The sequence below is a fragment of the Sarcophilus harrisii genome, chromosome 1 (genome assembly GCF_902635505.1).
Source record: "Sarcophilus harrisii chromosome 1, mSarHar1.11, whole genome shotgun sequence".
Classification (NCBI taxonomy): domain Eukaryota; kingdom Metazoa; phylum Chordata; class Mammalia; order Dasyuromorphia; family Dasyuridae; genus Sarcophilus; species Sarcophilus harrisii.
Window position 1 is genome coordinate 410,448,200 of NC_045426.1, and position 13,215 is coordinate 410,461,414.

A 13,215-nucleotide genomic window follows, 5' to 3' on the forward strand; every position below is an offset into this window, starting at 1 on the left:
AGGATATTTTAACAGCAAGCTAATTTTCAAGCAAGGTGCTGTATCAGTACAAAATACTCTAGAATTATTACAGCAGGGGGCATGAAAAAGTATCTCGGAATGTTGTAGTAGGCGATTAACATAGGGCCCACCTGCCCTTACCTAGAAGATTACATCTCTGCATGAATTTGCTCAGTGCAAAATAAGCTTTCCTCCGCAGTGATTTTTTTTCTTAATATTTGAAAATAACATAAAATTTCATTTCTCATATTGTTTTTAAAGACTTTGGAATCTCTGTTTTGCTGACAAGAAAAAAATATTTGAAAAATACTACATGAGCTAAATGTTAAAATGTATGAGTTTTACAATTTCTAACCATTTAATAAAAATGTGAAAGGGAAAAAAAATGGAATGGGTTGACCTTTGAACTGAATCTTGCATCCTCTCTTTCCCAATATTCTACATAGTGCCAGAGGATATGATTAAAGGACAAATAACTATTTAATAATAATAACATTGATCATTGCAGTTCTTATACTTTCATAAATATCAAAATTTTCAAAATATCATTGTGTTTTCCCTCACTTTTTTACTATTTTTAATTTGTCAATATTCAAGAAAAAATCTCTGTTGCTAAACAAAAAGAGATTATGTAACTAATTATATTTAGATCTAAAACTCATGTCATTTAAATCAAGAAAGTTTTTACAATGAAAATATGATTTTTCAGACAAATTTAATGAAGTTTCTCTTTAAAATATCTGAAAAGTAAGCAGTTACAAACAGAAGCACAAACTACTGTACTTGGAAAATGCTTATACTAAAATAAAAATAACAATAACTATCAAAAATAGTGTGTGTGTTTGTGTATGTGATTTAATAATCACTTCCAAGCTAGATTAAAAATACAGAATCATAAATCCTATATTTAGTCTCAATCATCAATTCAAACTGCCACCAGAGATATAAATATCCTTTATAGCATTAAAATCCAGTCTAATAAGCATTTATTAAGAGCCTATTATATTCTAGACATTGTGCTTAGAGCACTAAGGATACAATTAATTAAAAAATGACCTCAAGGAGCTTAGATTCTAAAGGGGAAGACAACACACAAAAGGATGTAGAAGAGAAGGAATGAGGGACCTGGACATCATGGGATAACTATCTCAGGGTAATCATTTTATGGAGATGAAATCAGGAAGAGTAGTAAAGGCAAAGGGAAATGAGTTTAGAGTTCAGTTTCTGCTTTCTGTTAAGGAAGGTATTAGGAGAAGTTGGATACTCTGCCCCTCAACACTCCAATAAAAGGGCAGATGGATGTGGTGTCAATCAAGACTTGATTAAGCAGTGATGTTATGAGTCTAGAACTGATGAGCTTATCCTGGAAGGGACATCTTATATGTGGAGTTTAAATAGGGCAGAAAAATAAATGCATAGTAGAGTCAGAAATCATTCCTAAGTCATTCTATTTCCATTTGAAAACTTTCTAGTAACAGTTAACCTACTTCATTTTGTGATATTGTTAATTGTTAGAAGCTTTTCCCTAATACTTATTTAATTCTATTTTATATATTTATATTTTTATATAAATGTCTGCTACATTTCATTTCTGCTTTTGCTATTTCAAACTAATAGGTATTTTATATAGGATTATTCTGAAGATATAAAGTACCCAATGTGAAAGTCTTGCAACTGAGGTCAGATGACACATTGTCATAGACACTGTGTGGAAGACCTATATTTGAGTATGAATTGAACTATATCATCATTCAGGTGCTTCCCAACAGTATTTAAAGTATTTAAAGACAAAATTCATTCATCTATTCTTCAAATCTTTGTTTCTGCATACTTAAATTTTCCCAATTGCTGCAAGTGATATTATAACATTGTTTTGAGTTGTTCTATCTTCCTGATTACCTTCTGCTGAAACGGAATTCTCAATATCTAATTTTGATTGTTTGTTTGTTTTGAGTGGTGGTGGTTAAAATGTAAACAACACTTTTTTATATGTTCTGACTACATCTCAAAAAAAAAAAAAAAAAAAACATTATCTTTGTATCTGCCTTCACTTCCACTTCAATACCTAATATAGAACATTGTGGTTTTCACACTATGATCAATAATTTCAATCAATCAATAAATATTTAGGAAGAGGCAAATATGAATATGGGACTGTGGTGGATACAGAGAATAAAAGTACACATAAAAGAACAATCCATATTTGGCAAGAAACTTAAATTCCCTCAAGAAAGAACATATATGAGCCTAAACCTAATAAAAATAAAGAGAATATATATATATATTTCATAAGTAGATATAGATTATATTCACATTCACACAGAATAAAGCAGTTGAATCAACTTTTGTGCACCTGTTTAAAGGTAGCCATTGTTTCATTTTGGTCTTCCCTAAACACTTAAAAAAGTCTAGCAACTTAATTTTATGGTGCTCAGGAAATAGATTTTTTTTTCATATTAAAAAAAAAATGAAATCCTATACTAAGTCACTAAGCAGCCTTAACTTCTGATTTATTAAATATATTCCTCATTTCATACTCTCTCTCTCTCTCTTTTTCTGGCTGATCCTTAAGAATTATGAAAAGATAAGGATGATAAATTTTTTTTCTCTTTTCCCTTTCTCCCTCTTTCTTCTCTCTGTCTCTGTTTCTGTCTATGTCTCTCTCTCTCTCTCTCTCTCTCTCTCTCTCTCTCTCTCATTCTCTTTGTGTGTCTCTCTCTGTCTCTCAGACTCTTTCTCTGCATCTCTCTGTCTCTGTCTCTCTCCACATCGCTCCATTTCTTTCTTCAAAACTTTAAATTTCAATTGATATCATGGTCTATATATAATACATATACTGTAAAGTACAAGTCTGTTATTTTTACACTAGTAAAAGCAAAGGATAAGTTTCTCTTCAATATAATGGTATTTTGTGGCTGAGGGGGGAAATCTTTGTGAATTTCCCATACTTGTAAACTCCAATAAGTACTTAAATACTTCTTGCTTATATGAGCTCTGTATAGGTGTGAACACAAGCATTATTGTCTGTCAGTTCTACTTGTTTCTTCTGGCCCATAACATCTCCTTGTAAGATCAGATCAATCATACTGAACCATGCTAAATTAGATAATTATTGTCTTTATCAATTCTAATGACTTAACAGTTTGTAAAGATTCCAACAGGAAATGAATCCCTTTTTATAAATTATTGTAGTATGTAAAGTATAAAGATTAAAAGGAAAAAAAAAAAACAAAAAAGAATCCTATTGAAATTTAACTCACCTATTATATCACCATGGCCCCAATGCATTATCCTAATTAACCTTGGACATGTTCTCTGATCTGTAGCAACCTAGATTAAAAAACAAACAAACAAACAAATAAAACCCACATAAATAAACAAAACAAGATCCTTTAACCATTATCATAACTAGAAAACTGTGACAATAATTATGTGGGTTTAATAAATCTTAAGATGGCTTAGCTGAATATATATAAACTCAAGATGATATGTTTCCAATGGTGATAATTGAATCACGCCTGAAAAACCACATTTTCATTATGATTGAATGTAGTGAACCATGCACTAAACCTTGTCAACTCAAGTATCATGAGTTCTATAATGTGGCAGAAAGACTCTTTGGTCTAATAAAATTCAAAATTTGTATTAAAATGTATGTATGGAATGTGGGGATTATGGCAAAAAAAGAGGGGACCCAATTGAGCTGTCCCAAATTTCCCTCCAAACAACTTAATTTTCTCCCTTTAATAGTATTTTATATTTTCCCCAATTACATGTAAAGAGAATTTCCTACATTCATTCTTGTAAGATATTGAGTGTCAGATTTTTCTCCTTCCCTCCTTTCCCTTGCCCCTCTCCAATACAGTAAGTAAATTCATAAAAGTTGTACATGTACAATCATGTTTTTTTAATGTTCAATTATTTATTTTTAATGCACGTTGTCATGTCAATGTCTCATGTCAATTCCCACCATGTCCCATCATGGTGGGGAAAAAAATCAGAGAAAAAGGGAAACAAACATGAGAGAGGAGAAAAAACAGAAAAAAAAAAGTGAACATAGTATGTCTTGATTTACAATCAATATCTATTTTTCTTTTTCTGGATACAGATGTCATTTTCTATCCATAAGAACCATGTCTTTCATAGTTGATCATTGCACATTCTTGCTGTTATTGCATCAATATATTCCTGGTTCTGCTTGTTTTGATGAAAATCAATTCATGTAAATCTTTGCAGGTCTTTCTAAAATCAGTTTCTTAATCATTTTTTTTGAACAATAATGTTCCAGTATGCATCTAACCTATCTCATTGATCAACAAAAACTTTATTTCTTAGTCTTTACCAAATGATTTTGAAGACTGCTGCTTTATAATGTAGTTTTGGGTCTAGTGATCCTAAGCCACTATCCTTTGTATTTTTTCATTAATTCCCTTGATCATATACAATCATATTAAACATATTTTCATATTAGTCATGCAGGGAAAGAAAAATCAAGGGAAAAAAGAAAAAATCACAATAAAGGTAAAAAAACAAAGTGATTTACAATAAAGGTAAAAAAGGTAAAAACAAAGTGATTTACATTCAGACTCCATAGTCCTTTCTCTGGATATGAATAGCATTTTTTCATCATTAATTTTTTAGAATTGTTTTGGATCATTATATTGGTGAAAAGAGCTAAATCTACTATAGCTAATTATCACACAAATTATTCTTATTGTCCACAATGTGTACCTAGTTCTGTGTCCTTCACTCAGCATCAGTTAATGTAAGTCTTTCCAGATTTTTTGAAATCTGCTTGCTTGTATTCCATAACATTTATATACCATAATGTGTTTAGCCAAAACTCAATTGATGTATACCCCCTCAATTTAGAAAAGCATAAAAAAGGATGAAACAGAGAAACAGAGGTTAAAGAAGCATACCATAGTCACATATAGATGCATGTGAATGTATATGTGTACACATGTATGGCTAAGGAAAATCTGTATGTCTTTATATATGTATGTATAGTATACACACTATGTATGTGAAAGTATACATAATTGTGCATTATGAACACACAGCATCATATACATGCATACATATCTATGTACACACATACATGAAACATCCAAACATGTATATATGTATGTAAACCACATATGTATATGTATTTGCTTAATTGTTGACTTTTTGCAGGAGGTCATAGGGAAAAAATGGGGGAAAAGCAATAAAGTTCTGCACATCACAAAACAAAATAAACCCTACAAAAAAAGCAAAGAAAAAGTAAACAGTTCTGTACAAAAGTACAGTATTTTTTACATAAGTTTTTTTGAAATAAAAAATTATTGTCTAATATTTTAAATCCTCTTATAGTCTACTGTGCACATGGCGTTTTTCTTTTTTTTCTTTTTCAAATTAGTATTTAATCTATCCATATGTACACACATATATGTTTAAAAAAGGATAAGACTTAAGAAAAGCTTAAAAAGATAGACAATAAAGAGAAAGTATAAGGATTCAATATGGTTAAACTATTTGCATTTTTACATGGGAAGATAATATTTGTAATTCCTAAAAATTATATTATGGAATTTAGAACAAGTATACATAGAGGTCACAGGTGTTAATTGAATATGATAAAATAATATATAAAAAAGTTAAGGAGTGAGAGAGAGACAAATACACAGAGAGAAGGGGAAAGGAAGGAGAATTTTTTAAATGATCTATCTTAAATAGGCACAAAAAAGCTTTTGCAAAAGAAGGGAAATAGAGCAAGTGTGCATGTGTATGTAAGTGGTGAGATGTGCTTGAAGCTAACTCTCATCAGAATTGGCTCAAATAAGGAATAATATACGCACTCAAATAGATTTAGAAATGTTTCCTACCCTAGGAAAATAGGAAGTGACAGGAATAAGAAATAGTGGTAGGTGATAGTAGGGAGCTATGTTGGAAGAAGTAGTAGTCAGAAGCAAAACATTTTTTGAGGATGGACAGGGTGAACAGAGAGAGCAAAAGAGAGAAAGAGAAACAGACAAATGGAGGGGGGTTGACTGGTTAAAGAAAATTCACAGTAATAATAATTAATTACAGCAGAGTTCTAGTATAAAGACCTCATTTCTCAAATAAACTAGGAACTAAATCAAATTTATTTTTAAAAATGTCATTTCTCAATCAATAAATTGCAAAGGATAAGAACAGGCCATCTGCATCCAGAAAAAGAACTAAAAAGACTGAATATAAATCAACAGTGCTATTTTCACTTCTATTTTCTGTTTTCGTTTAAATCTCTCCCATGATTTTTCACTTTTGCTCTGATTTTCCTCTCCTAACATGATTCATAAAGCAATATGTATCAAAAAAAGAAAAAAAATGACAAATATTGGAAGGGAAATGGGAAAATTGAGACACTAATACTCTATTGCTAAAGTGAACTAATTCAATTATTCTGGAGAGCTATTGGGAATTATGACCAAAGAGATATAAACCCATATTTAGTATTTGACCCAACAATACAGCTACAAGTTGTTTATCTCAAGGAGGTAAAAATTAAAAAGAAAACTGATCTATACATAGAACATTGAAAATTGAAAGGATGTCCATTAATTTGGAAATGACTGAACAAATTTTTACTATATGATTTTGATGCAATATTATTATAGTATAAGAAATGATGAGCAGATTGTTAGCAATACAATGATTCAAGAAAATCCAAAGAACTCATGATGAAGCATGCTATTGCTTTTAGAACTGGAAACTGTTTTAATTAAAGATGAAAGCATGCTATTTTTCACTTTTCTTATTTTTGTTCTTTCTAGCTTTCATTATTCCTTTCTTTCTTCCTCTCATTTTTTTTTAATTCAAGTCCTCTAATTTTGGTTTTCATTTGATTGCCTTATATGTGTAAAAAATTCATGACTTTTTGCAATGTTTCTATGAGTTTAGTAAATGTTGGTCCCATGACAAGCAAAATAATGTCTAAGTGTTAATCTTAGGAAATTGTTTGTCCATGAACCATCATAAAATGTATCAATAATCTGAGTATTAACGGAAAATAATTAATTTAAAATATCTTATTAGTATTCACATGGTGCAGTGACAAGACCATTGGGTTTTGACATTAGGAGTGATCTAAGTCTGTTTTCACTTTTATGTCTATCAGCTCTGTTTCTGGGAAAATAATATGAGTTCTTTGAACCTTACTTCAGTGTTTATAAAAAGGAGATAATGATGCTTATAATTTCTATCTCATAAAGTTATTATGAGGCATACACTTTGGAAGACATAAAATACTACATAAATTACTCATTATTGTTGATTCAACATTTGCTGGATTGAGGAATAATCTTTTTATTGTACATCTACAATCAGTTATCAAGATCTCTGAATAAGGTCAAGCATTACAAAATAATCTTATTATTTCCCCCTGTTTTTCTTATCCCATTTGAGAAAGGAACAGACAAATTTCATGAAGTTGCTAAAATTGTGACAACTCTTGAAAATCATTCATCTTGTAAAATCCCTAAGGCAGATAGTAACCTGGGCTTAAATGAAGAAATACCTGAGTACAAATTCTGCCTGAAATACTTATATGTGACTGACTTTAGAACAAGCCATTTAAACTCACTCTACTTTGATTTCCTTAATATGAGTTATTCATATTGATGGCTTCAACTTGATGGCTCCTAGGATTCCTTTCAATTCTAAAGCTATCACCCTATGATTTCATGTTTATCCAGACAAACTTAATATTACCCTTATTTTATGAAGTCAACAATGCCTTCTTTAAAACAGAAAAGAAACAATTATTGACCACAGCAAAAATCCTGCTGTTCCTTTGTTTGGTAGTAAAGAAGTGATTGGATTTTTAAACTACCCACTGTGTATTGTAAATAATGCTCGTGGGGAATTATCACGATAATACACAGACACATAATAGTTTTGCAGATGAAAAACCAAATATTAATATCTTCAGGATTAGTATTGCTGTGAGGCTGATTTCTCTAAGGATTGCCTGAACAGCAGTCTTCAAAGGCCCTACTACTAAAAGCAAACTCTAGTTTGGGGTGAGCTTTACCTCAGTGCATCTGTTATTTTAGTTTCTGAATGGTTTCTGTTGAAATGCAGGGCTCTGATTTCTTCCCCTCTAAGTCTTGAAATCTCCTATCTTCTCAGGAGAGGATATTAGATTTAATGTATCTATGAATTTCCAAAAGTAGGATGCAGAGAAAATAGAATCTTATTAAGTAACTACTTTCTAAATATAAGGGAGAAAAATGCCCTTGGATAAACAAATAAAACAAAGAAATTGGAAAAAAAACAACCACTTGCAACTTTTCCTTTAACTTGTAACTTTTTTCTTCAAAATAAAAATTACCATCTCAAAATATTTCTCAAAATATTTATGTCATAAAAGAAACAGGGGCACTGTTTCATTGTGACTGCTAAAGAGCAAGTGAGGAAAAGGAGATCTAGTTACAAGAAATTTATGTCATCAAAACCCTGTGTCCATTGTGAGCCTCGCTGGAAGTATGAATGGCTTTTGATTCCCTTGATACAATACCCTCACATTCAGGGAAATCAAATTTTGTAAAAAAAAAAAAAAAAAAAAAAAAAATTCTATTTAAACCCCTGGGATTCTCTACTCTCTAGTGAAATTTCCTTTCCTTACAGGCAGAGAAACAAACCAGAAGTATTGGTTTACAAGTAGATATTGAATCTCTGGATTATATCATATCCTTGATTAATCCTAGGAAAAACTGTGAAGTAGATAGCATCCATATTAAGCAAGCTCAGGTTCTTTTTCTGTTTACTTTTTCTGAATGAGAAAGAGTCTCCCTTGCAGATAATTAGTAACTTCTCTTTATCCATCTCTCCTGTTCCCTCTCCCCGCCTTCCCCAGTTCTGATGCTTCAGGATTAGCTGTGCATCATAGATTTAAACATGCAGGAAATCTGAGAGATTGTCTAATAAAAAAAAAAAAAAAAAAACAAAACTTCATTTTATAGATAAGGAAAGTAAATCCTAGTAACCTTAAATAACTTGCTCAAAGTAACCTGGTAAGAAAGCAAGAAAGTTAACATTTAATAGCAATTCTCTGCTTAAGAATCCAGTACTCTTTCATCTATGGTACACTGGGTCTGTTATTTAGATTTACTATGAATGTGTTATAGTCTTCTTTATTTTTCTTTTCTTTTCAGTTAACCATTTATTTAAGTTAAAAAAGTAAGAAGAGAGCACCAGATTTTTAATTATATTTTCAACAATGGATCTTGGGCAGTTTTTTCTATTTGGTTTTCAACATTAACTTTTATACCATTTTGAGTCCCAAAGTTGGCTTTCTCTTTCCATCTCTTTAAGACAGAAGGTAATCTGATATAGGTTATACATAAATAACAATATTAAACATATTTCCACATTAGTTGTCGTGAAAGAAGAATCAGAACAAAAGGGGAAAAAACAACAATAAGAAAAAAAAACAAAAAATGAAAATAGAGTTCTGTAATCTGCATTCAGACTCTACAATTCTTTGTCTGGTTGTACATATAATGTTCTACCATGAGTCTTGGTAAATTGCTTTTATTTTTATAAACTTGACACAGTTCTTTATATATTTGAGAACTTAGGTCTTTATCAGAAAAAGCTTAATTGCCTTGGATTTTTTTGTAAAAAACCAAACTAAACCAAACCAAATAAAAAACCTTTTTAATTTAATGTAATTAAAATAATCTACTTTGCATTTCATTATGTTCTGTATTTTCTTTTTGATCATAAATCTTTCCCTCTTCATAGTGTTAAGGTCTAGATTTGGGGTACCTAAATGAAATTAGGATTTAGTTGAGGTCTAGTGGCAGGTTTGGGGTACAGGGAGTCAAACAGAGCTCCCCTGCAAACCCCTTGGCTTTGGCGCAAGGATACAGAGGTAAATGAGGTCTAGTAGCAGAGCGAGTCCCCAATAAAAGCATTTATTATCCCGAGAGCTAGATTGATAAAAGAGGTTTATTATTGAGTTTAGAAGTAGGAGATAGGTGAAGGTAGAGATAAGGAGGACACTGGACAGAGGGTCCAGTGGACAGAGAGTCCTCACATGGCTAGCATGTTTGGAATCTCTGTCAAGAGAGGTTCCCAGCATGGCCCTTTTATAATAACAGACTTAGCTCAAGGGGCTTTTGGGTGTAGCCCCAAAGTTGGCTTAAATCCAGATGGGGCTGGGACAGGTCCGGATCTTCTATTGGAATTCAAAGGGACCAGGATTTGTGAGTCTAAGGGTAATTTACATTATTAACTAGGAGGGGGTGGGAATCTAGAAAGGAATCTTTCCCATATCAATAGCTCTAACAGGTAAGCTATCTCTTGTTTCCCTTATTTGCTAATAGCAACACCCTTTAATGAGCAAAACCTAAATCATGAAACCATATTGACCTTACTTCGTTATGAGTGTCAAATGTTAGTCTATGATTAGTTTCTTTCTTTCTTTCTTTCTTTCTTTTTTTTTTTTTTTTTTTTTTTTTTTTAACTTAATAGCCTTTTATTTACAGTTTATATGTATGGGTAACTTTACAGCATTGACAATCGCCAAACTTCTTGTTCCAATTTTTCTCCTCATTCTCCCCACCCCTCCGCCAGATGGCAGGATGACCAGTAGATGTTAAATATATTAAAATATAAATTAGATGCGCAATAAGTATATATGACCAAACCGTTATTTTTCTGTACAAAAAGAATCAGACTCTGAAATATTGTACAATTAGCCTGTGAAGGAAATAAAAAATGCAGGTGGACAAAAATATAGGGATTAGGAATTTAATGTAATGATTTTTAGTCATCTCCCTGAATTCTTTCGCTGGGCATAGCTGGTTCAATTCATTACTGCTCCATTGGAACTGATTTGGTTGATCTCATTGCTGAGGATGGCCAGGTCCATCAGAATTGGTCATCATATAGTATTGTTGTTGAAGTATATAATGATCTCTTGACCCTGCTCGTTTCACTCAGCATCAGTTCGTGTAAGTCTCTCCAGGTCTTTCTGAAATCATCCTGTTGATCATTTCTTACAGAACAATAATATTCCATAATATTATGATTAGTTTCAGACATATTATTTTCATATTTTATGGGCAGTTTTTCTCAAACAATAGGTTCTTTTCTCATAATATGGAATCTTTGGGTTTAATCAAACAGTAGATCATTACATTTATTGTCTTTTGTACATATCATTATTCCATTGATCCGTAAGTAGAGTGATGGCTAAGAAATAAGCTAATATCAATTAGTTCTGATGATTACTGCTTTATATTATAATTTAAGAGTTTATATATAGCTTAATATCTGGGCTACCTTTCTCTTTCTCTCTCTCTCTCTCTCTCTCTCTCTCTCTCTCTCTCTTTCTCTTTAATTAATGCCCTGGACATTCTTAAACTTTTATTCTTCCAGATGAATTTTATAATTTTTTTTGCTTTATACTTTTTTGATAGTTTGATTGATATGATGATGAAGAAATAAATAAATTATGAGACACAACATTGCTAGTACAATATTAGATAATAGTGATGATAATGGGCAGCCAGCCTTGTTTCACCCTTAATCTTACTGGGAATGCTTCTAGCTTTTCCTCTGCTTGCTGATGGTTTTATATAGATGCTGCTTGTTGTTGTATGGAAAAGTCCATATATTTCTATGTTCTGTAGTATTTTTCATAAGAATAGATGTTGTATTTTAGCAAAAGCTTTTTTGACATCTGTTGAGGTAATATTTTGATTTCTGTTAGCTTTGTTAGTGGTATGCTCAATTATGCTAATAGTTTTCCTTATGATAATTTTAATCTCTTTATTAATACTGCCTTTTACATTTCTCAAAACTTACATATTATGAAAATTGGTCGATAGTTTTCATTTTCTGGTTTGGCTCTTCCTGGTTTAGATTCTAACATCATTTTGTGCTCTTTTAAAATTATAAATTATTTTATTTTTTCTGAATATTTTTGTATATTAACTTTTTAAATACATATTTATTTTTGAATCGTGTTGGGATAGACAAAAATCAGAACAAATGGGAAAAACCACAAAAGAAAAAAAAACAGGAAAAAGTGAACATAAAATGATTTTATTTATATTCAATCTCTATAGTTTTTTTTTTTTTTTTTTCTCTTCTGGATGCAGATAGCATTTTCTATCCAAAGTTTTTTGGATTATTTTGTATCACTGAATCACTATAAAGAATGAAGTCTTTTATATTGGATCATGATGCAATTTTGCTGTTATTGTGTACAATGCATTCCTGATTCTGCTTATTTCACTAAACATCAGCTCTTATAAATCTTTCTAGGCCTTTCTAAAATGAGCTTGTTCATAATTTTTATACAACAATAATATTTCATTATTTTCATATACAATTATTTATTTAGCCATTCCCCAATTAATGTGTATCTACTCATTTTCTAATTCCTTGCCACCACAAAAAGAGCTGCTGCAAATATTTTGCACATGTGACTTGTTTTCCCTCCTTTATGTTTTCCTTAGAATATAAACCCAGTAGTAGCATTGCTGGATGCAGAATTTGGGATATTTCCAAATTGTTCCTCCAAATGGTTAGATAATTTCAAAATTCCACCAAAAATGCATTTTCCCACATCCCCTCCAACATTTATCATTATCTTTTTCTGTCACTTAGCAAATCTGAGAGATATGAGGCGGCACCTCAAAGTTGTTTCAATTTGCTTCATTTTAATTAATAGTGCTTTAGAGTACTTTTTCATATGACTAAATATGGCTTTAATTCCATATCTGAAAACTATTCATTTCTTTTCACATTTATCAACAGAAGAATGAGTTGTATTTTTACTAAATATAACACAGTTCTTTATATATTTTTGAAATGAGGCCTTAATAAGAAACACTGCTTGTAAAGATATTTTCTCAGCTTTTTACTTCCCTTTTAAACTCGTTGATTTTTTTTGTTACTTTGTTTTTTTGATGCAAAAGTTTTTTAATTTAGTATAATCAAAATTGTCTACTTTTCATTTCATAATGTTGTCCAGTTCTTCTCTGGTCATAGAGTCTTCCCTTCCCCAAAGCTCTGATAGATAAACTACATCTTGATTTTCTGAAGATTTTTTCCCAGATTTCTATCTCCCTTTTAACCTGGTTTCTATTGGTAAAAATACTTTTTAATTTAATGTAGTCGAAGTTGTCCATTTTACCTTTCATATTGTTCTCTAGCTTTATTTTGGTCATAAAT

At 31.0% G+C, this 13,215-nt stretch overlaps 1 long non-coding RNA gene across 1 annotated transcript in view; it reads right to left on the minus strand.

The window, feature by feature from the left end:
- Window positions 1-3,222: 3,222 nt before the first annotated feature.
- LOC116420547 overlaps window positions 3,223-13,215 on the minus strand; it is a 626,917-nt gene continuing 616,924 nt past the window's right edge. The window contains exon 4 of the long non-coding RNA XR_004230898.1: window positions 3,223-3,330. This is a non-coding gene — a long non-coding RNA (uncharacterized LOC116420547). The remainder of the gene's footprint in view (window positions 3,331-13,215) is intronic.